General features: G+C 36.0%; 1 protein-coding gene across 6 annotated transcripts in view; it reads right to left on the bottom strand.

Moving 5' to 3' along the window:
* Positions 1 to 27029, bottom strand: part of R3HDM1 (R3H domain containing 1) — a 217470-nt gene that overhangs the window by 130678 nt on the left and 59763 nt on the right. Inside the window, exon 1 of one of the 6 annotated variants that reach the window (XM_045826037.1) lies at positions 21312 to 21424. The exons of the other annotated variants lie outside the window; for them this stretch is intronic. The gene's annotated coding sequence lies outside the window, so the exon portion shown is untranslated. Of the gene's footprint in view, positions 1 to 21311; positions 21425 to 27029 lie in introns of those variants that run through there. 6 annotated transcript variants of the gene reach the window in all.

Raw genomic sequence — 27029 nt, 5'->3', positions numbered from 1 at the left:
AGTTGCTATATTATTTTCCATATGATAACTGTAAACCTACTTTTGCCCCACCTTGTATATATGAGGTCTGTCCAGAAGGTATTTAACCACACAATATGACAAATAGAGACATTTATTGAAGAAGATACAAGATACAAAAAACAATGATGCCTCAGTCCCCTTCAAAGCAGGCACCTTGAGATCTCATATGGTTCTCCCAATCCCCATAACCTACCCCATCGTATCTTCCTGAATCTCATCAACGGTCTGAAATCTCTTCCCTTTCAAAGCTGTTTTTAGTTTTGGGAAAAGGCAAAAGCCACAGGGCACCAAATCTGGGCTGTAGGGGACTGAGTCGCCTGAGTGATTTGATGTTTTGCCAAAAACTGCACCAGACATGATGTATGAGTGGATGTGTTGCTGTGGTGAAGCTGCCAATCACCAGTTTTGCCCATAGCTGTGGCCTTCTAAATCAACTGAAGTTTCCCTGGAGGAAATGTACAAGCTTCATAGAAAATCTGATGCAGATTCACTGCTCCACTCGTTCAGTCATTTTGAATATGATGGCCACAGAATGCACAGCTCACTCAATGGCATCTACTGCTCCCACTGACTAGTACAGTGAAGTCATCATTGTTCACTCTTGTGCTTTCCAGTTCACTCTCCTTGGCTGCCAGGTTACATCAATATTGTGAAAACCATTCTTGTTATATTAACAATGGCTGGACTTTTTTCTGGAAAGACATCGTATATCCACTTCTTGTTTATCCATTCATCTACTTATGAACACCTAGGTTGCTTCCACATTTTGGCTGTTGTATGTAATGCTGCAGTGAACATAGGGATGTGTATATCCTTTCATATTAGTGTTTTGTTTTCTTCAGATAAGCACCCAGAAGTGGAACTGCTAGGTCTTTGTTACAGCCTTTGTTTTAAATTGTTTTGTCTTAAACTGATGAACAAAATAAAAACAGAGGCATGGATACATGGAACAGACTGACAACTGTCAGAGAGAGGGGAATTGGGGAACTGAAGGAAAGAAGGTAAAGAAAAGGTTTAAATAAAAAAAAACCCATACACACACACACACACACACACACACACACACACACACAACACATAGACACAGACAACAGTGTGGTGACAGCCAAAGTGGAAGGGAGATGGGGTGGGTGGGGGTGGGTAAAGGGGAGGGGGAAATGGGCATGGAAAGAGACTCTGCTTGAGGTAATAGGCACATGATGCAATGTGCAAATGATGTTTTATTGAGCTGTACACTTGAAACCTGTATGGTTTTGCAAACCAATATCAACCAATAAATTCAATGAAAAAATAAAGTCTATTTTGTCTGATATAAGTATTGCTATCCCAGCTTTTTTTCCCATTTTCATTTTCATGAAATATCTTTTTCCATCCCATTACTTTCAGTCTGTGTGTATCTTTCAATCTGAAGTGAGTCTCATGTAGGCAGCATATGTAAGGGTCTTGTTTTTTACACATTCAGTTACCCTATGTCTTTTGAATGGAGCACTAAGTCCATTTACATTTAAAATTAAGTTTTTAAATTTTTTTCATCACCATTTATCCCCCTATCCCCTCTCCACCTCCATTCCCCATGCAATATAAAGTAATTATTGGGTATAATAAATAAAATTTACAATAGATTTTACAATACAATTTACAATAAAAATTAATTGATAAGTATGTACTTGTTGCCATTTTAATTGTTTTCATACTAGATTTATAAGTGGTTTACTATCTTCACTGTGTTTGCCTGTATTAGTGCGATTTTTAAAAAGATTTTATTTATTTATTTTTCAAGAGAAGGGAAGGGAGGGAGAAAGAGGGGGAGAGAAACACTGTTGTCTCTAACACCACCAACAGGGGACCAGGCCTGCAACCCAGGCACGTGCCCCAACTGGGAATCGAATAGGTAGTCTTTTGGTTTGCAGGAAGATGCCCAACTCACCGAACCACAACAGTCAGGGCTAGTGAGATTTTTTTTCCTTTCATCAATTTTCTTATTTCTAGTTTTGGCCCTTTTCACTTGAAGATTACCTTTAATGTTTCTTGTAATGCTGATTTAATGGTGATGAACTCTTTTAGCTTTTGCTTGTCTGGCAAAATACAATCTTTTTTGTTTTTTTGGTCTGGGAAAATCTTGATGTCCTTCATTTCTGAATAACCTTGCTGGATAGAGCAGTCTTGGTTGTACATTTTCCCCTTTCATCATGTTCAATATATCGTTCACTCTCTTCTGGCCTGCAAAGTTTCTGTTGAAAACTCAGGTGATAGTTTCATGGGCATCCCCTTGTATATAACTAGTTGTTTTTCTATTGCTGCTTTTAAGATGTTCTCTCTTTAACTGTGTCTTCCTGTGGGTTTCTTCGAGTTCATCTTCTTTGGTACTCTCTGGGCTTCCTAAGCTTAGATGTTTGTTTCCTTCATCAAGTTAGGGAAGTTTTCAGCCATTATTTCTTCAAATAGGTTTTCCATCCCTATCTGTCTCTTTTCTCCTTCAGGGACCCCTAAGATTTGAATGTTAGTATGCTTGATGATGCCCCAGAGATCCCTTATGCTATTCTTATTTTTTTTCCCTTTGCCCTTCTAATTGGGTGATTGCCACTATCCTGTCTTTCCAAGTGTTAATCCATTCTTCTGTGTCATTTAACCTGCTGCTGATCCCCTCAAGTGTTATTTTCTCATTTCGGTTTTTATATTCTTCAGCTTTGATAGGTTCTTTTCATAATTTTTTTCTTTGTTGAAGTTCTCACTGAGTTTACCCACTTGCTTGCAGAGTTTAATGAGTACCTTTATGATTATTACTTTGAACTCTTTATCTATTAGACAGCTTACCTCTATTTCTTTTAGTTCTTTTTCTGGGGTTTTGCCTTTTCTTTCTGGTTTGTTTGGAATATACATTATTCTCTTCTTATTTGCCTCTGTTTCCATGTATTCGGTCAGTTGCATCTCCTGGTTTTGAAGAGTGAAAGTGGTCTTATTTAGAAGGTGTTCTGTGGGGCCCAGTGGTAACATCCAACCTTGTCACCAAAGCCAGGTGCTCCAAAGGTGTTCCCTCAGTGACCTAGTATGAACTCCTTTTGTGGCTGTAGCACAATTTCCATGGGCACACTGGCAGGCAAGGCTGGTCCCTGGCTCAGATGGCTGCGAGTCCTGGCCATAACTGTTGCAGGATCATTAGTGTGCAATGCAAGCCATTGGTGTGGCTGGCTGCAAGGCATAGTGCTGTATGCTGGTGCTGACTGAGGCTACCTACTGGGTGTGGCAGAGAAGGAGCTGCTTTGAAGGGGTACTAGTCTGGGTGAGTCCTCAGGGAAATGCTAGGGTAGGGTTAATAGTGTTAGCAAGGTTAATGAAAAGTATCAGAAATGGTACCTGCCAGCATGAAACCAGCTAGGTGGAAAGAGAGGAAAAAAAGGGGGAAAAACAGCTCCTACTAGCACTTCTGACTCCAACAGGTTCCTGTCCTTCAAGCACATACCCTATAATTAGTCAGTATATCACTTTCATGTATGACCTATATGCTTTTCAAACTGCTGCCTTTGTTTTGAGACTCTGAAAGAGTGCATCTTTAGTTTCCTATGTCCCTTTAGCTTTCCCAGACATAAGCCCCACTGGTTTTCAAAACCAGAGAGTATGGATGCTCCTCTTCCTGGTACACATTCCCAGGTTAGGGCTGAAACCCTTCAATCTTCCAGGGAGATCTCTGTGGTTGTAATATTCCTCCCACTTGTGAGTTACCACATGGGGAGCCAGGGGGAAGGTAGGTGGGTAACTAGACATATGCTCTTTCCCTCCTATTTGTTTCAAAGTGGCTTTTTCTTTATATCTGTAGATGTAGAAAATCTGTACTGCTAGTCTTCAGGTCATTCCCAGAGATAGCTGTTCTAGATGTAGCTGTAGTTTTGGTGTCAATTAGAGGAGGTAATAAGCTCAAGAACTTCCTACTCCATCATCCTGAACTTGAAGCTAGGGGTCTTGCTCTTGAATGCCAATTTAGCTTGTCTGTGAAATACCATTCCTTGCAGTTGGTACACTGCCTTCCACAGTAATTGTCAAATGTCATCTGCTTATTTAAAAATATATTTTATTTATTTATTTTTAGAGAGGGGGAGGGAGGTAGAAAGAGAGGGAGAGAAACATCGATGAAAGAGAGAAAACATCAATCAGCTGTATCTCACATGTGCCCTGCACAGGAACCAATCCCACAACCCAGATATGTGCTGACTGGGAATCAAACCAGTGAATTTTGGCTTTGCAGGATGACGCCCAACCAACTGAGCCACACTAGTAAGGGCCAGTGTCATTTGCTTTTAAAGTCAGTTTTATTATTTATCTCATCACCTGAGGACATTATTTCATTGCTTTCACAAAGAGAGGAAGAAACAAATATTGACATGAGAGAAAAACATCTGTTGTCTCCTGTACATACTCTCACCAGGAACTGAATCCACAACATTTTGATGTAAGGGACGATGCTACAACCAACTGAGCCACACCGGCCAGGGCTCATTTTATATTTTTTGGTGCAAGTGAATAGGTCATAGCAAATAAATAATTATAAAAATCCTTTATAGTGCTTCCACCATCCTTTGACAATTTTGTCATCTATAAACAGAATAGCACAGTTTCAAGGTGAAAAAATGGAGAATGGAGAATTATAATGGAGAATTAATGAATATAAATGGAGAATTATATCTCCTAAGCACCAGGAGATATAATTCTAATACTGCCAAGTATGCATCATAGAACAATTATATCTTATGCTAAACTCAAAAACTATTTTTCAAATATCATCATTCATAATCCTGACACAGATTCACATTAGGTTTTACATTTCAATTGCACTGTGTTTGATTAAGGGATAATAAAAAAGGAGATATCAGAAACAAATGTCAAAGTTATATTTTAACTGACATTGTCATCTCAATCTGCCAAAGGTTACTGAGCCATTAAATCAAACGACTGGGTGTTTTTTGTTTGTTTGTTTTTAAGTTACACCATGAGAAAAGAGTGAAGAAATAAAATGGAGTCAGTCCAGTCAAGCTGATAAATTACTAACAAAAAGTAGGCTGAGACAGGAAAAAATGATTGTATTTTTGCTTTAACTAGCCTTGAAGCTTAAACTTTTAAACTTTTCAGTAATGTATCAATGCTTCGAGATATATATCTATATCTATATCTATATATCTATATCTATATCTATATAAACACTATAGATAATCCTCTGAAGAACTTAGGAAAGAATGTTCATGTGTCCAGACCATCTGACATATGTTATCCAGATCACTGGACATCTGAAGGTTACATCTCAGACAATCCAGAGGCTTAAAATGCAGTACTGATTTTTCTCAAGAATGTACTTTCTACTATAAGAACTCTCAATTTTTCTCTTTTCTTCAGAACACTGGTAGCTTTTCTGACTTGCAAATCTTGAGATCCTTGAATAAATCTCTGCTATTTATTTCTAGCCAAAGCCAGCTGACATTTTGTGATGGACTGACAACCAAAAACAAAGAATAAAAAATAACTTCAATATAAGTTTTCTTCATTTTAACTTTTTCTCTCATAAAATTATAGACACAATATAGCAGCATTAACTAAGCAAATTTTTGTTCTTTGTAAAGTGACTTTGTGATTTAATCAAGAATCCTAAAATTTGAAATTCTAATAAAGGAAGGCTGTGATCCACTTAAATGAATAATGCACAGGTTAAGGCAATAACTGCAAGGTGTAATGAGGAAGAGGCACATGTGAAAAGGTAAACCCTAAAAATTTTAGAAAGATGAGAAGGTCCTAAAGAGACCCAAGGAGCCCAAGAGACCACCTAGTCCAATCTTATAATCTATCATACAAGTTATTAACATCCAGAGGTCAAATGATTTGTCCAAAGTAGTACAACCAATATATACGGACAATACTTGCTAATATGCTACAGTCGTCTCTTGCTATATCGTGGTTCACTTATTGCAGTTTCACTGTATCACAGTTGTTGTTTTTTTAATCTAATTCTGTATTGTGGAGTTTTTGCTGTATCGTGGGATTTTGTATACTTCACTGATGAGTACCCATACAGAATTTTATATGTTGTTAAAATTACGTAACTTTAAGAGTGTAGAAAATGTTTAAGAGCATATGAAGTGTTTATAAGAGTGTGGGAAAGGTTAATAAGAGAGTGGGAAAGGTTATAGGAGTGTGGGAAGGGTTTACAAAGCCTTAAAATATATATAAATAAGATAAATATAATGCCGCTACTTCACGGATTTTCACCAATCGCGGGAGTCTATGGAACATAACTCCTGCGATAGGTGAGGGATCACTGTATATCACTTGACAACAAACTAAGTGAATGAGTGATTTTGAACCAATATGACCAGATATTGACTGGAAGGAGGCAATGATATAATAGAGTGATCAAATACACTAGCATGAGATCTGAGTTTAAATTCTAGTTCAGCCAGTTAAGACTGTGATAAATTATTTAATCTGTCTGAGCTATAATTTTATTTCATATAAAATGAAAAAAAAAAAAGAATATTTAGCTCATAACTGTTGGGAGGATGGAATGGTTTATGCACCCATCACAGCCTCTCTCCCAGATTCTGCACTCCAAAAATGTTAGGTATCTTCCACAGTCAGAATTACTTCAGGCCAGTAGATGGCCGAGGCCTAGTTTGCTGTGTCCTGGATGCACCTTGAAGACTGAGATAAGCCCCATCATGGGTGCACAGTGGCTTTGCACATGTCAAGTTTTCTTATGCATATACCCTACAAAGATCAATAGAGGAGGATGAACACTAGAGTCTGTATGAATGTATGTTATGGAGTGGACAATGCATAACCCCAAGGGACTCTCTCATTTTGAGCACACTGTTTCAACATTTAAAATTCATACAAACTTTGCATTCTTCTCCTAAATATTAGTGTATTTTAAATAAAAATCTTTTTCCTCTCCAAACGTTCAAGTAAAAGAGATACTCCAACTTCTTCTACCCACTGAAATAAAAAACCTTTATCTTGGAACAAAGCCTACACTTTTGAGGTTACCTAAGGCTGTATGGGCATGTAGGTAATCAATCAGAGAAAGCCACAAGAAAGGCATAAAACATAGTATGTCTGCCACAGCATTTAGGATCCAATTAAATGCACCACTCTAAAATGTAATAAATACTTACACAGTAAGTGAAAGTGACTAAGAAAGTTATTTGAATTTGGTTAAGTTTCTACAAGACAGACACAAGTTAGAGGGAAAAAATGAATATTTTGGCATTTATTATGTGTATACATGTCAGTACCTATGTACCTACTGTTAACTGATATTTAAAAATTGAATTTCTTGGAATGATTAACCTAAGAGATGGACATATGTGCTCAAAATTCATATTCAACTTTGAAAAAATATTCTTCCAATCACAATATGTTATTTATTAGTAACAAGTCAAAGATTTGATTACATACAATTTCTATGCTACTAGGTAGCTAACAAAAGAAAAATGCCACATGTATGTATTTATAATAAAATCTTCAGAAGCATATGCCTAAATAGGCTGGTAAAATTAAAGATCATAACCTAAAAAACGTAGAACTATGATAGTACTAGGATACAGGAAATATATTCATAATTATTGGGTGAGGGAGTTCTTCTCAAGCATGACATGAAAATCTACAATCTATAAAAGGAAAATATTAACAAAATTTACAATGAAGTTTCAATATTTCTGTATGAAAAAATATAACAAAAATTAAAAAGGAAATGATAGCAAATATTTCTAACACAAAAGAACCAAAATCTCTGAAGGAGTTTTTATAAATAAACAGGCAAAAGAAAGAAATGGGGAATAGGCAACTTACAAAAGAAATACAAAAAACTACCACCAAAAAATAATTCTGGTACTGTATATAGTTTGTCATATCATAAATACTGCTGTGATATCTTTCATTATTAATTCATATAAAGACAATAATTCTAAAAAGTAGGCCCTATGATCACCCTTGTTTTACAGATTAGGAAACTAAGGTAGAGAGTTTAAGTGCTTTGTCCAAGGTCACACAGCTAGTAAGTGTGGAAATCAGGACATAAACAGGGCAGACAGGTGTTCCACTCCAGGGTCTTGCCTACAATGCTATGCTACCTCTTATATGTACCAAGGAGAGGGAAAACTTGGGTATATAAAGCACCTTTATTTAAAAAATATTTATAATATGCAGTACCACCTTAACATTGTGTTTAACACAGAAAATAAACTTATCCTTTTCACATGGATAGGTGCTACATACTATTCTTTGTACAGAGGAAGAAAGCACTATTAATTTCATATTAATGGTCAGTAAGGCTAATCACTACTGAATTATCAGAACTGCCAGGTTATCACACAATTTCTCTTAATCTTCCTCTCTTTTGTGATCTTAAGCATCACACTATGTAAATCTGGCTGGCAATAAGGATTCAGTTTGTGATTAAAGAACAACGTGAAGCCCAGTAGTTTACAAATAGTAAATATGCATAGCTTAATACTTTCCTCAAGGTAACAAAGCAGGGAAGAATTAGAAACATTTGGAAAGGCAGATTAGTATATACAGTCTGTGTAGTTTCAGAATGAACTACTCATTCAGTATATACAGAATGAGTAGTTTCTCTAGTGAAAATTTCAGATAGAATTTTCACCAACAAAAATGCAATGTCAATACTGCTAAATCAAAGGATCACTTTATTATGCCTAGGGCCTAATTTTTGGTTCTATAGCAGCAAAGAATTGAAAAGATGGGCAATTAAAAAAATGAATACTCTAATTTCACACAGTGGAACCCAGTTTACTCTAGGTTAACAAAATATCAAAAAATCATTTAAATTATTTTTTTCTGAGAAAGAAATCTGGATCCTACAAGAAGAAATAAAGTACTTTACACATGAATGTTAACAGAAAAAAAAGTTACATTATTAAAGTTATCTGAATAGAATTTGACAAAGACACTGCATTATTCTTCCTTTATTACTACTTGGTTATTCAATATCATTTCATTAGATGGATACAATGCTGTATTTCTTTCCTTAGAGAGAAAAAAATTAAGCAGGCACATTTATAAAATAAGCCAAATGCACAAGACCAACACATATAAGCTTCTCCTAAAGTAATAATGACAAAACCAACTGGACAAAGGTCTCTAATGAGAAAGGCAAGGAAAACGGTTCATGCTTTATTTAGAAGTAGAAATTCACATTCTCAGTTACTTGTCAGTTACTTAAACAGGAACATAAGCACCAACATTTGAAAATGCTAAACATCTATGTGATTTATAAACAATTACTGTCATCTAACAAAAATTTACTGAGTAATCCCAAAGAGCAATATATCTACAATATTAGCTATATTTGAAAACAGCAAAAGAGAAAGAACTATCATGGCCTGAAATAGCTTTTTGTTAAACCCCAAATAAGAGGTTAATAATGACATTTGTCAACAAACACACAAAATAATTTTAATAGTATATTTAAACAGAGGGGAACAGACTTTTTTGTTAAATTGAAGAATAGGAGAAAATAAATTTTTAGTGGGGCCCTATAAGACTATGAGACAAATTACTTTTAGGGAAAATGTTATATGAAGTGATAAGGTTTTATACAAATGTTTTGTATTCTAAGTGGAGAAATGGGGACAATAGAAAAGAGAAGCCTATGTAATAGAAATAGAGAGTATGAACTGGGGATGAAGAGAAAAAATTTGATAATATCTAGAGTTAGCAAGGGCATGGGGAATGGGGACTCTCAAACATGTAAATTTAATAAACAATCTGTGACACTGGTTGACGTTTAAATTCTTCAAGTCCTAGAGCCTAACATTTCCACTTTTGGACCTATACACTAAAGAGACTCATGTGCATGAGGAGACATACAAAAATATTGCATTGTTTTATTTCAAAGCAAACGGGAAAGATCAAATGTCCATCAGTAGAGAAACTGATTAAGCATAACTGTGGTATATTCCCATTGCACAACAAAACAATGAAATGAACTACAGCTGTATTAAAAAGTCCCCAAAAGAATGTTAAATGTTTAATGAAAAAGCAGAATGATCTCCAAAATACAACTTATGTAAAAAACCACACAAGCTGGATAGGAAGGGTACACACCTATTCCACATTAAGTAATTATCTCTAGAGAGGGAAATGGAGGGTTCTGGGTGAGAGGAAAAAAAGGGACTTCAATGATGGCTTTATTTTATTTCTTAAAAAAAAAAAAGATCTGTTTTGAATATAAGAAAGGTCAGCATTTGCTAATTCTGAGTAGTAACTACTGAATGTTTGTTACAACGCTCCTTTTCCTGGTCTTGCTACTTTTCATTAATGTTATAAAAACAAAAAACAGGAAAATAGCATCAAAGCGTGGTTATAACTGAAGTTAAGATTAGAAGTTTAGTCTTGATCTTATGAGGGGTGTGAAAGCCCAAATAACAGGGGAACTATCTTAAAAGAAGTTATGGAGAATTATTTTAACTACAGTATAGATACTGTAGTTAAACAGTATAGATACTGTACTAGCAGTATAGATACTGTAGTTTACCTGCTAGAACATTTTACCTGTAATGTTATGAGAATTGTGGTGAAAAGTGACTACGAGTTAGACAAAGGATTAAGAGGTGAAGACTGAAAAAGAAAAAAGAGATTTCCTTTTTTTTAAAAAAAGATTTTATTTATTTATTTTTAGAGAAGGAAGGGAGGGAGGGAGAGAAAGAAACATCAACGTGCGGTTGCTGGGGGCCGTGGCCTGCAACCCAGGCATGTGCCCTTACTGGGAATCGAACCTGAGACACTTTGGTTCGTAGCCCGCGCTTAACCCACTGAGCCACGCCAGCCACGGCTGAGATTTCCTTTTTTAAAGATTTTATTTATCTATATTTAGAGAGAGGGGAAGGGAGCAAGAAAGAGAAGGAGAGAAACATCAATCGGCTGCCTCTTGCACCACCTCAACTGGGAACAGAACACTGCAACCCAGGCATGTACCCTGACTGGGAATGGAACCAGTGAACTTTTGCCTTGCAGTATGATGCCCAACCAAGTAAGCCATATCAGTCAGGGCAAAAAGAGATTTCATTCATCCTAATCTTTTGATTAGAAACTACCTGCTAAGCACTGCTCTAAGTGTTGAGAATATAGCAGTGAACTAGGCAGACAAGATCCCAGTACTCAATGTGCTTACATTCTACTGCAGACTAAACAAAACAATTACTGATTATGATACATACTTAATAATATTAATAGCAAACCCTTACATAGCTACTTATTATTCACAAAACACTATTTTCAATGCTTTAACTGTATTAATCCTCATAACAGGTCTATCAGCTAGGTGCTCTTATAATCCCCATTTTATAAATAAGAAAACTGAGGCAGAGAAAGATTAGGCATCCTGTTCAAGATTACAAGTATAGCAACTGGCAGACTTAGGATTTGCATTTAGGTAGTCAGGATCCAGAGCGCTTGCTAGTTAAGCCACTACCTATACACGAGGTCTGTGTGGAAAGAGTCTAGCCATTGATAATATAACGAGAACAGTTTGCACAACATCAGTGTAACCTGGCAGCCAAGGAGAGTGGACTGGAATGAGCATGCATGGACAATGATGACTTCACTGTACTAGTCAGTGGGGGCTGTAGATGCCACCGAGTGAGCATGTGTACTGTGTGGCCATTGCATTCAAAATGACTGAATGAGTACAGCAATGAATCTGCATCAAATTTTGTGTTAACCTTGAATATTCCTCTGTGGAAACTATTCAGATGATTTAGTAGGCCGAAGCTATAGGCAAAACTAGTGATTGGCAGCTTCATCACGACAACACACCCACTCATATATCCCGTCTGGTGCAGAGTTTTTTGGCAAAGCATCTAATCACTCAGGTGACTCAAAAGTCACAGATTCAGCACCCTATGACTCTGCCTTTTCCCCAAACTACAGCCCAGATTTGGAGCCCCACAACTTTTCCTAAAACTAGAATCACCTTTGAAGGAAGAGATTTCATACCATTGATGAGATTCAAGATAATAAGACAGGGCAGCTGATGGCAACTGGGAAAACCGTGTGAAACCCCAAAGTGTCTGCTTTGAAGGGGACTGAGGTGTTAGTGTCCTATGTACAATGTTTCTTTTATTGTGTATCTTCTTCAATAAACGTCTCTTATTTTTCATATTACGTGGCTGGATACCTTCTGGACAGAACTCATATACTACCATTAGAAATGAAGAGGTTAATATAACAACAGAAAGTAACTAATTGGGTGAAGCTAACTAGACACACGGGTCATCCAGGATAAGGTTAGGACTGTGATAACTGGAACAGTTATGACACGACACAATGAAGGTGGGGTGGTGCTTGCTACCCATTCTCCTGAGAAATATACGAGGAGTAAAAAGAGAATCTGGTGCAGAACAATCTCAGTTTTGTACATGTAAATTTAAAGTGCCTTCAGGACATTCAGTTGGAGAAATCTAACAGAGAATTGGATGAATTGGAGTTAAGGGGAGAAGGCAGGGCTTATGCTATTTCTTTGGGTAGAATCACTGCATAGATGAAAGGTTTGAATTATCAACACAGATGAAGTTGCCCAGGGGTCTCTGAGTGAGAACAGTAATCTTGAGATAAAATCCCTAGGGAACAGCCCATGAGATGAATAGGGAGGTGGAGGACCAAAAATATCTACTGAATTTGGCAACAAACACAAGAGATGCAAAGCTGGGGAAAGACTGTTAGGACAGAAACTGTACAGACCAAAGAGAAGGAGCCAGCAGAGAAAGGAGGAAGACAGACAGGCTTGAGGTTTAAGAGGGAAAAGGGAAGAGGATGGGAGAGAATACTTGAGGTGGAAATATAGAAAATAGGGACAGAAGCACAAGTGGAAGGATAAGCCTTTAAAATGTTTATTACTCTCTGAAACTAAAGGCAGTGTGGTGGAAATTCATATCTAACAAACTCTTTTCATATTTTATTTTACCTAGAATATTATTTGCCAGAATAGGGGTGTCAAACTCATTTTCACTGGGGGCCACATCAGCCTTGCAGTTGCCTTCAAAGGGCCAAAACAATTTCAGAACTATATAAAGGTAACTACTCCTTAACTGTCAAGGAGCTGAAATTATGTTTGGCCCATTGAAGGCAACCATGAGGCTGATGTGGCCCCCAGTGAAAATGAGTTTGACACCCCTGTGCTACAAGCAAGGAAGCTGAGATAGCTGTGGGGTAGGGGAGAACCGTGGGTGAGGATAAACACTGGATTGAGTCTGTCAAGGGAGGCTCATTAAGGCTGACACCAATATCAGCACTGTTTAGGTTGAGTCCTTGCGGGGAGAAGTCTGTAGACTAAAAGACTGGAGGTTTCTGCAATTCTTTAACCAACATCAGGGCAATGGTAGTAATTAAAATGAGACAGCTCAGGTACTACTTGGCTATAGAACAGGCTAAGTGTCCTCCTTTCACAGCCATTTTCAGATCTGACTTTACATCACTGTGTGGCACAGTGTTTAAAAAGCCTAGTAACACCAAATCCAAATGTAAGAAGTTGGAAATTAGAAATGCTGGAGTACTAAAAGAACTCTACATGTAGCAGGGGCCCTAGTTTGAGCCAAAACAGAAGCTAAAGAGTTTCCATTAGAGAACCAAAGCAAAGGAGAAGTGGAAAACACATAGCGCAGGCAATCAAGCCTGGCATAGAAAATTGTAGTTATTTTGGTACCCTAAAGACTAATGATGTTGTAACTCTAGGAGACAGAACCTTTGGCAGGGATAGGAGCAAATTTATGGCAAGCACTAGCAAAAGTGGCAGCGGGCCAGAGAAGAGTGAAACTGGAAGAGCATGAAAGAGCTGTTCATGAGCTCACAGGAGAGACCCTGGAGAATCCTGGCGTAACTTGGTGAGATTCTGAAGATATTCAACTAATGACAGATGAAGGCAAGACACAATGCAGTAAAGTCAGAACCATTAATACAACTCTTATTACCTGAAGGCTTTATTAATGACCTCCTAATATAGTGCAGGTGAGGGTAAAATGAATTTTGCTTTAATTATAAGCCTATCAGAGTCTCAAATTATACTGGGAGCTCCCTATATATGTGTTAAATGCAAGATTAAAATAAATCAGACTGTAGTAAGATCTCTTGGTACACGGTAAAATATGTTTTAAGGATTATATGAAGAAAAAAAAGGATGGCCTTGTTTTGGGAAATAAAGAAAGTTGAAGTTTAGATTCATGGCAACTGGGCACAGATAATGGGGATGTGAGAGAACTGAAGATAATGAGCATTAAGGAGAGAATATATGTTTTTGTTCCATACTGAATTTGAACTGATTATAATTAATTCTTTAAACAGTATATTCATCTATAGAGATCCTTCTGAACTATGAAATGGACTATAGGGAATTGGTTAAGACAAGCACCTATTTATTCTGTTGACCTCAGAGTTACCTTTTAAAATGAGAACCACAAAAGTAAACTACCTCAAAAGTAAACTATTTCCTTAATATAGAACACCAAAGACATCAATAGTTATAGAATAAGACTTTGTATAATAAAGAATTTGGCCTTTGTCCCTGGTTCCTGGTAGGTAGCTTCTAAATCCTTAGAATTTGTGGAGTGATGGGAGTGTCTCTGTTATTGATGGCAGGCCTGACAGTTTATGCTACTGAGGTGTGTCCTGGTGGGCCCCTACATAGTTTATACTGAGATGACACAGATGATGGGGACTTGCCACATCAGAAAGACTAATTACGTGAGTAAAAAGTTGGAGCTTTAGCCATGGGCTATTAGCATGACCTCTGTGAAAGGAAGTAGGGCAGGAGACTGGGTTCAACTGCATGGCCAATAATTCAATCAATTATGCTTATCTAACAGAACCCCAAGAAAAGCTTTGAACACTGAAGCCTGGGCAAACTTCCCTGGACAGCAATATTCTGCATATTGTCACCTATCACTGTAGCAAACACATCCTAACTCTACAGGAAAAGGACAATGCATTTGAGACCCTCCCAGACCTTGCCCTGTGTGTCTCTCCTTTTGGCCTGTCTGATATGCATCCTTTATAATAAAACTGTAGTCATAAGTACAGAACTCTCCTGACTTAGTTCTAAGTTCTAGTGACTCATGAAACCTAAGCAGGTAATGGGAACCTTTTAATTTGTAGCCAGCTGGTCTGAAGTGAGGGCACAGTTGTGGAGGACTATGCCCTCAATCTGTGAAATATGGCCTAACTCTGAACGTCAGAAGCTGGTGTCAGAAGTCATTGAAGTTACTAATATTTTATGTTGTTTAATTTCATACATTATATTCTTTTTTTCAATTACGGTTTATATTCAGTATTATTTTATATTAGTTTCAGTTATATAGCATAGTGGTTAGATAATCATATACTTTACAAAGTGTTCCCCCTGATATCTCCAGTACCCACCTGACACCATACATAGCTATTACTAATTATACTCCGTATACTGTATTTTACATCCCTGTGACTATTTTTTAAATACCAATTTATACTTCTTAATCCCTTAATCTTTTTTTAAACCTCATCTGAGAACATGTTTATTGATTTTAGAGAGAGAGGAAGGGGGGTGGAGAGACACAAGAAAAAGAGAAATATTGATATGAGAAATACTGACTGGCTGCTTCCCATACATGGTCCAACTGGGGATTGAACCTGCAACCTAAGTATGTGCTCTGGCCGAGAACTGAATCCACAACCTTTTGGTGGACAGAATGATGCTCCAACCAACTGAGCCACCTGACCAGGGCTCCTTCATCTTTTCTCACCCAGTTCTCCAACTCCTTCTCCCCTCTGGACATCACCAGTCTGCTCTGTGTCTATGAGTCTTTCGATTCTGTTTGTTGGTTTATTTTGTTCTTTAGATTCCATGTGTAAGTGAAATCATATGGTATTTGTCTTTCTCTGACTAACTTATTTAATTTAGTGTAATATCATACATTATATTCTTTACTAATGTATTTTGTGGCTCATAGCATAATATGTAGCTTATAGTTTAGGAATAAAAGTGAACATCATCATGAGCACAATCCCAGTTTCTTTATTCAGTCATTCTTAATGTCAATAACAAGAAGGCATATGCTTTACACAGGCTGTGGCAAGTCCTAGGCCATTTTATCAGAAGCCTTCAGTCTGTTGGTTTTTAAACTCTGATGTGTTCTCTTTACTTCTTTAAAATTCTCTTGCACTTTATTTTTTCCTGTATTACAATATAATTAAATGAATTTATCTCTGTGTACTTTTTACCCATAATGGGCATTTCATTTTTGTCACAGGATCACAATGAAAACCCTTAAAGGTATTAAGCTCTATCATAAAAGACTCTTAGCAGAACTCATGCTGGACTCCTGGCACATTTATGTAATCCACCCAAAGGTTCTTTGATGGCTTAATGTGTTTCATCAACATGTGAAACTTCATATTCTCTAGCAATTGAATCAATAGATCTAACATGACCCATTTCCGTCTATGACAAAAATGTGTTTCCTTTGTAGGATTTTAAGTTAGGTTACAATGGGCAGATACTCTGTTTTAAAACTACTAACGTGCCACCCTTCACTTCTTGGATTGCCAACTACATTCTTTCTAACAAAAGATCAAAATTGTCTTTTAAGAAAGCCCCTAGGGATTATGTTCAGGGGAATTGGCTCAAAAACGTTTTATTTCTCCTTTCAGGCAGAGATCACTTTGTGGTCAGTAAAAATAGCTTAAAAACAGCTTGAGGTAGAACAGGTGCTGTCTTTCAGTTGTGATAGACAACTACCTTCATTCTCTATAAAAAGATGTGTGCAAACACTTTTATGGCTTGAAGATACTTCTGCTAAGCATGAGTGAACATGACTGAGAAACTCATGATCTCTGGAAATTTATACTATACACTACATTCATAGAGTGAACATAACTTCCCTTTAGAGTCCCTAAGGTTCTGCCCAATTTAATTGGTTCTCCACTTCCTATTTCTTTGCACAAAATGAATAAAATCAGAGTCCAATACAGTTCATATTTGATAATATAATGGCTTTCTGTCATTATTTCCTAGTTATGCCCATCACATCAAATTGTTTTAGTGGTTTTTAATACTTTACAAATTCTTTGGTTTTCTTTATAATTATTTCATTGGAATTCAATGGGAGCATATAGTCTTCGACTTTTGTTGTCATTCATTTTCTATCTGTTAAAAAAGGTTGTGGTTTAGTTAGCACATTGAAAGTACTGGGTACTTCTATCTCTCTCTTGTGATCTCATATTGTAGTATAACATCAGATGTGCTTGGTAATCAGTCATTGTATTTGCTCACACTACCTGAAAAAAGCCACATGCAATTTTTCTGGAAGTGCCTGCTGTAGAAGGGGGAAATTATATACCCTTATAAGCACTGAAAACACAAGAAAGGTTGAAAGACATCGAATTGACGCTGTAGACTGAATAAATGTATCACCTATACATGTGTCTTTTCACAGACAATTTAGAGGTTTCTTGGTTCTCCAGAAGCCTATACAAAGATTCTAGTTAGCAATTCTTGTTTTATGTTTTATATATTACACATTATATATAAAATATAAAATACGGGTTGTTAACTAGGATTCATGTTAAGGCTCTGTAGAACCAAAACCCTTTATATGTATGTATATGTGTGTATAATATACACACACACACACACATGTACAGTTGGGCCTCTGTATTGAGTTCTGCATCTGTAAGTTGAATAAACTATGGATTGAAGTAATTTTTTTTTAAAAAGTTAAGCTACTGCTGACTGTGCTATGTATTAAGGCCTATAATGATTGTGTCTGTACTGAACATATATAGAGACTTTTTTCTTGTCAGTATTTCCTAACAATACAGCATAACAAGTACTTACATAACATTTATGTTGCATTAGGTATTATAAGTAATCTGGAAATGATTTAGAATATATGAGAATACTACACCACTTTATTAAAGGGACTTGAGCATCCCTGGATTTGGGTATTCGAGGTGGGTCCTATGACTAATCCCCTGCAGATACTGAAGAATAATTGTGTATACGTGTGTGTTTATACACTTTTGTTTTTACACTAACTTGCTCTGGTCAAGTGACAAGAGAGGCTGGGTTGAGAAATATTAATTGGGCTTCAGGCTTTTCTCTAGTTCCTAAAGGATATCTATAGCACTATAAGGCTCAGAGGAACTTAGTTTGAGAAAAAAAAATCACTGTACTAACTCTACTAAGGACATCATATAAAAACCAGAATGGGGGTTGGTCAGCTATGAAGGTGAACCAAAAAGTATGCAAAAACAATGACTTTTTTGGTCCTATTTTACCCCCATTCCTTGTCCCACACAACCAGGAATCTAACTATATAGCAGAGAAGAAAATTATACAAGTAACAGAGACATCAAAAGAATGTAGAAATGAGAAGGGCTACATGATTTCAGAGGAAGGAATTATAGGAGAACAACATTTGACTCAGCTCTGAAAAGATTTTCATTTTACACATCGTTCTTTGCTTCTAACATATATATAACTTAATAATACATTTAATTTCCTTCCTCAATAGCTCTGTGCTAATCATCATAAAACCACAGTGCTATTAAGATATACTATGCCTTAATAAAATTGCTGTCATTCTGCTTTAAAAAATAAAAAAATACAATATTATTGTTTTGACAATTCTGGGTTTATGATTAAGTAAATAGGTAAACGCTAAGTTTTTGTTATTCAGACTATTTAAATACTGAGATATGAGATATAAAATCTTGAAGAAGACATTTTTAAAATGTTAAAAATCTTTAACAATATGCATGGGACCTCTCTGTACCATTTTTGCTACTTTCTGTGAATTTATCATTATTTCAAAATAAAAAGTTAAAAATGAAAGAAAAACATAAGAACATATATCCACTGTAATACATTTGGAGAATACAGAATGGTATTAAAAAGATACAGGTATAAAAAAAAAGTATACCCATAGCCAGAAACACAATTATGAAATGGGATATTGTCTTAACTATCTTGATAAGTAAAAATTAAAAAACTTCTTAACTGATAAATTAAGAAAAAAATCATTTTAAGAGAAAAAGAATTCCCTTTAACAATCTAAAATGTGTATCTTTGGAAGACAAAATAGTTTAGATTACGATTCGAATATGTGATAATCTCAACCAAGTTATAAGGCCTAAAACATAAGTTTCTAAAATTTAAATTAAGCAAAAGGTAAAATCTACTTAAAATATATTTAATTATTTACCCACCAGATTCTTTTTTAAAGTGCTGGGTTTAACATAAATTAAAATATATTCTGTAACTGCTACTAATTAACCAATAAAAACAAAAACAAATAAATGCAGATTTGGTTCCAATGAAAACTGAAAGCCTGTATGACAATGAAAATTTGTAGAGTTCATGGGAGTAAAGCACGGACAGGGGAAAAACAAAGGGGTAATGTAGAAAAGGGAGCAAAATGCTGAGAGAGAGGAAAGACTGAGAAAAAACAGCACTCACAAAAACTGAGAGACACCAATAGGAACAGTGAGGTAGGAGGAGAGAAACACAGAAGAATAAGAGTGAAAGAGGAAGAAGAAAGGCTTGGGGGGACAGACAGAAAAGAGGGTAAAAGGATATCAAGAAATAGAGAGAGAGAAAGAGGGAAAGTGGACTAACAGAAAAAGAGAGGAAGAGAGAGACAGAGAAGGAAAATGAGAGACAGATACAGGGAGAGACAGAGACAGCTAGACAGGAAGAGAGATACCAAGAAAAAAGAGTCAGACATGCAGAAAAGAGAAGACAGATAGATACACACATACAGACAGAGAGAAACAGACTGACACAAAATGTAGAGATGGAGAGAAAGGAAGAGAGACCTAGACAAAGTGTGAAAGACCAATGAATGGGGGAGGGAAGGAGAAGGAAAGAAGATAGGTAGAGAGAGAGAGGCAACACCCACAAAAACAGACAAAGACAGATACACACACACACACACACACACACACACACACACACACACACACACACGGTGGGGGTACAAAGAGAGAGACACAAAAAGAAACCTAAAGGAAAGAAATGAAAAAGAGGAAAGATTTTATATATATATATATGGAAATGTGACAAAGGATGGATAAAACCAGTTGTAGGCAACGATGGAGGAGTATATGCTATTTGTTTTTTCTTTTGTAGTTCTCAATATAAAACTTAAAAGAAAATCTGAAGCTTAAAAAAGAAATGATGATGCAATTCTCCTGGCATTAGGTTGAAATAATGTATCTGATAAAAGACTCTAATTTTAATAATATCTATTAATATTTTGATGATCCTAATTATTTACACAGTTGCAAATCAGAAAGAAAGACAAGAAAGAGAGCAATGATTCAGAATTGATGAGAGGCCTTTTAGTGAATTCTTGTTATCTCTTCTATGAAAGAGTGCAGTTATTTCTCAAGATCAAAATGATTATTTCATATGGGGAAAGGGAAGACTGAAAATATCACAGCAATTCCAAATACTGTTAAAGTTTTTGGCTAATTCCAGGTAAAAAGCAAGCAAAACTTTAAAAACTTTTCAAACACACTAATGGACATATTTCAGTTATTTAGTATTGTTTATATGGTGAGAATTCAGTTTGACATTTATTTTGATATTTTATGAGTCTTCAAAATATTCAGACAGTATGATTAGAAATGATAGTTCTAAAAAATACAGTTGATTAGCATTTGCTCTCTTTTGTAATGTGAATTTGATTATTTAAACATAGTAATGACAGATCTAGGTTTTCCTTTTACAACTACTTTTAAAATTACTCTACCTCTTTCCCCCAAAGGGTAAAAAAAATTAACATCTATTTCAAAAGTTAAGGTTCTTAGTTTCTTAATTCCCAAAAGAAGGTTCTCATCCATACTGTAATTGCTCCACAATAAAATTTTTAACATTAAACAAGCCATACAGCATGTTTATTTTAAGATAAACATGAAAAGGAAGTCATTTTTCCAACTGACAATTTGTTTTGTTATACACAAATACCAATGAGCACACACGTAGACCATTCCATCAATAAAGTACAAAGAGTATCACAAATTTTGGCAGATCTGGGAGAAGCTTGTACTATTGCTGAGAAGTAAATGACTTCTATTCCTCATTCTATCAACCTAAACAAATACATCTTTGCAAAATAAACAAAACGCTTGGACATAGCAAGGATTTTACCACATATGTCCCTAGCAAAAATTATGGCACTAAGTGAACATAAATAACTCTTCATATATTTGATTATCTTTTGTACATATTTAGCAAATGAATTTTAAGAGTCACATACCTTCATTGTACTGGTATTTACTTCATCATAGGGAGTCAATGAAAATATACTTCCCATAGTATCTGTGGACAGATGCTGTGCATGGCTCCTTCAGAGCTAACGGCACACACAGCCAGCTGACTAGTCAGGCATTGGGAGAGCTGCTGCTAGAGCAGTCTAAAGCACTTGCGGAGGACTCAGAGACAATAGAAAGTCAACAGCTGTATGTTGTGATGTCAGTGACACTCTAGCCAGTCACCACCCAGAATATCTGAAATGCATCATAAGCTATATTGAGCTCTTCATTAGCAATTCAGAAGCAACAATGTACAAAGCCCATGAAACTCTGAACGTGCAAAGACTGTCAGGATTTTTGAGACTTCTCACTGTTAAAAATTTTGTGGTACACTGATGATGCCTGACCTCACACTGGTGAAAAAGAGTTGATATAATAGTATTTACTTCTAATTCCTCAAAGAACAGTATGTATGGAATTTAGGCATAATTAATACATCAGATTTTTAACTCTTTCATAGTTTAATCTCACTAACAAAAAGCTCAACCCACCCCCCACAAAAAACCAAAAACCAAAAACCCCACCAAAGACCATCTGTCTACAAAAGCTGATATCCCATGAGAGTTTTGCATCTTCAAACTGACTTAACTGTCACAAAGAAAAAAGTGCATTAAGAATGTAATTCCTTATTTTTTATTTGTTTTTCTTAAAATTAAAATTAGCTTGCTTATTCTGGCAAGAGCATTACTTCTTCATACCAACAGATGGAGACAGAAACAGAACTGCAATCAGAGGACAATTCTGCCTGTGTCAGATGCTTGTCTGTACCAGCTCAAGTGGTGAACTTAAATGAAAAGGAATCAACTAAAACCAAATTCAGAAAAAAACCCCTCAATGTTCAATAGTAATGACACTAGAGACAAAACAAAATGAAGGAAATAGAAAGGAAATTGTGTCTATTGGGCAGGGCATTGAATAAGTAGGCAAGTGACTTTTAAAAAAATTCTAACCATTGATTTCTGTAATAGCTAAGTAAAGCACAAGCCTGTGTTTCCTATTTCATGAAATAAAGATCACACTTTCCATAAGCATACAAGAATGCTATACAAGGATCCTATCAGGCAAGATTCACACATTACTTGTACCATTACAAGAAAAAAAAGTGTATCACTAACTAAAAATGCTATTTTTCTTTGTCAGTAAAAGGTTAAGTCTTATAGTTTATATAAACTTACAGATCAGCAGTGCTTTATATACTAGCTTAGCAAACAGCAAAACAAGACACTGACTTTATTAAAAACTTGAAAATGTTATTGCTTTTTCAAAATAGGCCCTATTTCAGCCCTGTAAGTAGATTTAAGTTAATAAAAGATATAAATCCACAAAACCTTCCCTGACTATTCAAACAACAAAGGTGGTAAGACAGCTAAAATCAGGGATTCTTGTCTGAGAAGTTTCACACTGATGGTTCCCCAAAGACCTGTTTTTCCAGTGTACAGTCTTTTAACATGCCCTGTGCCTTTTGGTACCCAGATACTTACCTGGAAGATGTACAAATCAAGAACCAGCCTGAGCAACCCAAGAACAAATATCCAAGACCCCGACTTTTTCAGAAAGGGTTCAGTTTTTGTCAGAGGGTACAAACAATTTTTTTTTCAGATAAAATGTTTGTTATTTATGAAAAACATATATTCAAGACATCTTCCCTTAAAAACCATAATAAGAGCTCTTGTTATGAAACAGACAAATTACAATGCAGAATAATGAAGGAATATTGTGGCAAAAATTAAAATAAATATTTCTACTAATTAGGCAGATCAGGATAAATTCACTTGTATACATAGATGATAATATTTCAAGCAATTCTATTTCCGAGCCATAAAAATTTTTAGGCTGCAACAATTTAAGTAATCGGAATTAGTAAAAAATCATAATTAAAACATTTTAAAATGCAGTTATTAGTACTGTCAAGTCGAGGTATCTCTCTATTCTAAAGGGAAAGGACTTAGCTGTTAATCATGAACTCTTAATAGTGAAAACAATTTAGGAACAACCTACAACTAGTTGATAAGACAGAAACATCAATGTTATTTTTGGATACTACACTATTAATTACAAAAGTTGGTTTTCAGTGCTCAATGCAAATAGTGAAACAGATTTAGAAAGGTGTCTTATGATGCCTTGGAACTGTACTTAAAACATACTACCAATGTCAGGTAATAATAAAAACTTTCGCCCTGGCTGGCGTAGCTCAGTGGATTGAGCACGGGCTATGAACCAAAGTGTCGCAGGTTTGATCCCCAGTCGGGGCACATGCCTGGGTTGCAGGCCACAGCCCCCAGCAACCACACATTGATGTTTCTCTCTCTCTCTCTTTCTCCCTCCCTTCCCTCTCTAAAAATAAATAAATAAAATCTTAAAAAAAAACTTTCAAAGAATCAAAAAGAAAACATAAATTAAGCAGATTAACTTTGTGCTTGCACCTCAAATTTCATACTGCATTTCTTAGAATGATCAGCAACTTCATCTGCAAAAACCGAAGCACGCTGACTCTATTAACATAGTGTTTAACTATAGTTATAAGGTAAAGAGATAATTCCCAACTGAATAATAGGAACTGGGGCAACTATGAAAGTAATAACAGAAATTTAATTGTCTAAGTCTAATTACTGACTCTACTGATAAACTTTCTAAATTTTCTGGTGCCTTAGCTCTTCAGCTCTTATGTGACTTTTTAAGTACTTGATCTTTAAAGGTGAAAATAACATTTGAATGTAATATTCTCAGATATTGCCCAAGACATTCTAAATTAAAAAAAAAAAAGCAAATGATTATCATTGCCAAGGGCCATCTAATGGGAGCTGATTTTTTTTTTTTTAAGAAATTTAACATTGTCTTAGAAATAGAAAATCAGTATTTTGTAACTAATAATGTAATGATAGATTCTGGCAAGAATCATGAATAGATGACAAAATCCTATTAGATAAAAGATTGTTCTTAAACAAGATATTCTCTACCTTAACCAAGTGACCCAATTTTATACCACCAATAATATGACAGGCTAATACTATAAGCCTCCTGATCACCTATGCAGTATTCCTCTGAAAATATTTAATATGAATCTAATCATGAAGAAACTGACAAAGACTGAGGACTACTAAACAAGATAGCTAGCTTGAACTCTTCCAATATCAATATTATAAAAGAAAGCAATAGGCATAATTATAAAAGACTGAAGGAACATGATAACAAATATTAAGTGTTATATTTGACCAGATTCTGGTGTTTCAAAAAGCTATAAAGGATATTTAGAACAAGTGGGGAGTATAAATATGGGTAGGATATTAGACGATAATATTTTATCAATGTAAAGTTTGGGGGTTGTGATAAACATTCGAGAGAGACAGAGAGACACAGAGAGAGAAACACACATACAGATCAAGTGGGACAAAATGTTAAGAACTGGTAAAGCCAGAGGCTGTCTACACGTTCATTATGCCATCTTTCAACTTTTTTTCTACAACCTTTTCCAGTGATCTTCCTTTTTCTTTTTGAGTTGTCTTATATTTACTGTAGCATTTTTAGTATATTAGGAATTTAATACACATTTTAAACTGTATACTTTTACTAGGATTTTTTTTACAATGTTATGAAAGGGAGGGGGTGGGGAGACTTACATAGCAATATCTACTAGCAAATATATTCTCCTTTTGAAAACTCAGTAATGTGAAGTAAAAATACCTCATTTGAAATATGAAAAATAGGACTCAGAGGACATTATCTTGTTAAGAGAGGATTCTTCCACTACTCCATGCTTGACAGTGTGGGTTTCTGCACCATCACCCCCATCTCACTACTTCTTTTGAGGTAAGCTAGTCTCTCCTAGTGGTATTCTGTATTGGAAACACATGGAGATAGCCCAAGTAACACAAGATAACCATGGCATCTGAACACTGGAAATTTCCTCATTTCCATAAAATTCTGCTACTTTTATTGAATATGAAATTACAATAATATAGAAGAAATTCATTTCCTTTGGTTTATTTTTATTTTTCAGCCACAAAAGTTCAGTAAATAAAAACACTTATTTCTAATAATTGTCAGTAAACAATAAAAGTACAAAACTTTGAGTTGGCTTTGTCAAGATACTTCTACTTACATTATACATCTTTAGTAAAATGCTTTCTTTGAGATTTATGAAGTAATAGAACTGTATATTTGCAATGGACCTCAGAATTCCTCTATCTTGTTTTATAGTTCAGAAAACTAAAGCTCAGAAGTGAGTTGACAGTGACTGTCTTACAATAAACTAGATAGCAGTCTTAGCATAAACTAGCTAATCGGATTCTGTAACAAGTTCCAATCACACATTATGTGAAGTGGCCCAATGTTAACCTGGCCTAACCTGTTGACTTGTTTGCTCCTATTAGATTTGATAAATTGCAAAGGTGTATAATATAAACATGAAGGAATGTCTCTCATGGGATGAATTCCTTTCCTCTTGTGTACCATGAAGTTCATTCCTAGACCTCTTTTTCCTTGTGTCTTGCTGTAATGAGTCTCCAGCTGTCTTATTACATACATTTAGATGCCATGAAGCATTTTTAACAAATGTTGCACCTGAGTATTTTCTCCCCAGAAGTGGAAGTACTTCAGGACATAAGTAGTTCCTGCCCAATTAATACACTTATGTAGGTAGATTTTTAAAAAAAATGCTTCAGTAGTGATCATCTAAGATTAACATCAATACACTCTTATTTGCTACTTATGTCATAAAAATGTGGCATATGTAGTATGTCAGGTAGTGAGGAGTTTGAAAAAATTTAGTCCTCATGATTACTGTAACAGAGACAATACCACCCCTATTTTAAAACTGAAAAGACAGGCTTCCTGCCAGATGGAGGTGTAGGTAGACATACTTCACCTCCTCACACAAGAGGATAACAACCAATGTAAAAACAAAAAACAAACAGAACTGCCAGAAAATCTTACTGTATAAAAGTCCCACAACCAAGGAGTTAAAAAAGAAACATTCATTCAGATGGGTAGGAGAGGTGAAGATTGGCAGCTGGAGCGGAGAAGATGCACTGCCTGGCAGCAGGCAGGCTGGCCTTACAGGCCATCCTACATTCACATGCAGCAGATAAAAATCAGGAGGGACAACTGGGGAGTGAGCAATCCTAGCTCCAGGCCAGATCGCACAGTCCAGGGTTCCAGCACTGGGGAAATAAAGCCTCATAACTTCTGGGTGTAAAAAGCAGTGGGGGTTTCAGCAGTGGAAGAAACTGCCAGTCTCTCAGGAGAGTCTGTTTAAAACACCCACAGGGTCCTAGAATGTACACAAACCTACTTACTTGGGGAATCAGCACCAGATCAGGAGCTAGAAGGGCACCAGTCATTTTCGGGAAGTAGGGCAACTGACTAAAAACTGAGCAAAGGCTGAGCAAGCAGCATTGTACCCTCTCTGACCACACCCCACACATGGTGCTACAAAGCAGTGAAGCAGGTTGCCCCGCCCTGGCTAATACCTAAGGCTCTGCCCCTTACAATGTAACAGGTGTGCCAATACGGGGATTCAAATCAGCTCTGCCAAATAAAGGACACAAAGAAATATGGCCCAAATGGAAGAACAGATCAAAACTACAGAAAAAGAATTAAATGACATGGAGATTGCCAGCCTATCAGATGGAGAGTTCAAAACACTGGTAATCAGGACACTCACA

Source organism: Phyllostomus hastatus, unplaced genomic scaffold (assembly GCF_019186645.2).
Source record: "Phyllostomus hastatus isolate PE091 unplaced genomic scaffold, TTU_PhHast_1.1 phas_scaffold_60, whole genome shotgun sequence".
Taxonomy (NCBI): Eukaryota; Metazoa; Chordata; class Mammalia; order Chiroptera; family Phyllostomidae; genus Phyllostomus; species Phyllostomus hastatus.
The sequence above is the reverse complement of the archived record's forward strand: the minus strand, read 5'-3'. Positions and strand labels throughout refer to the sequence as shown.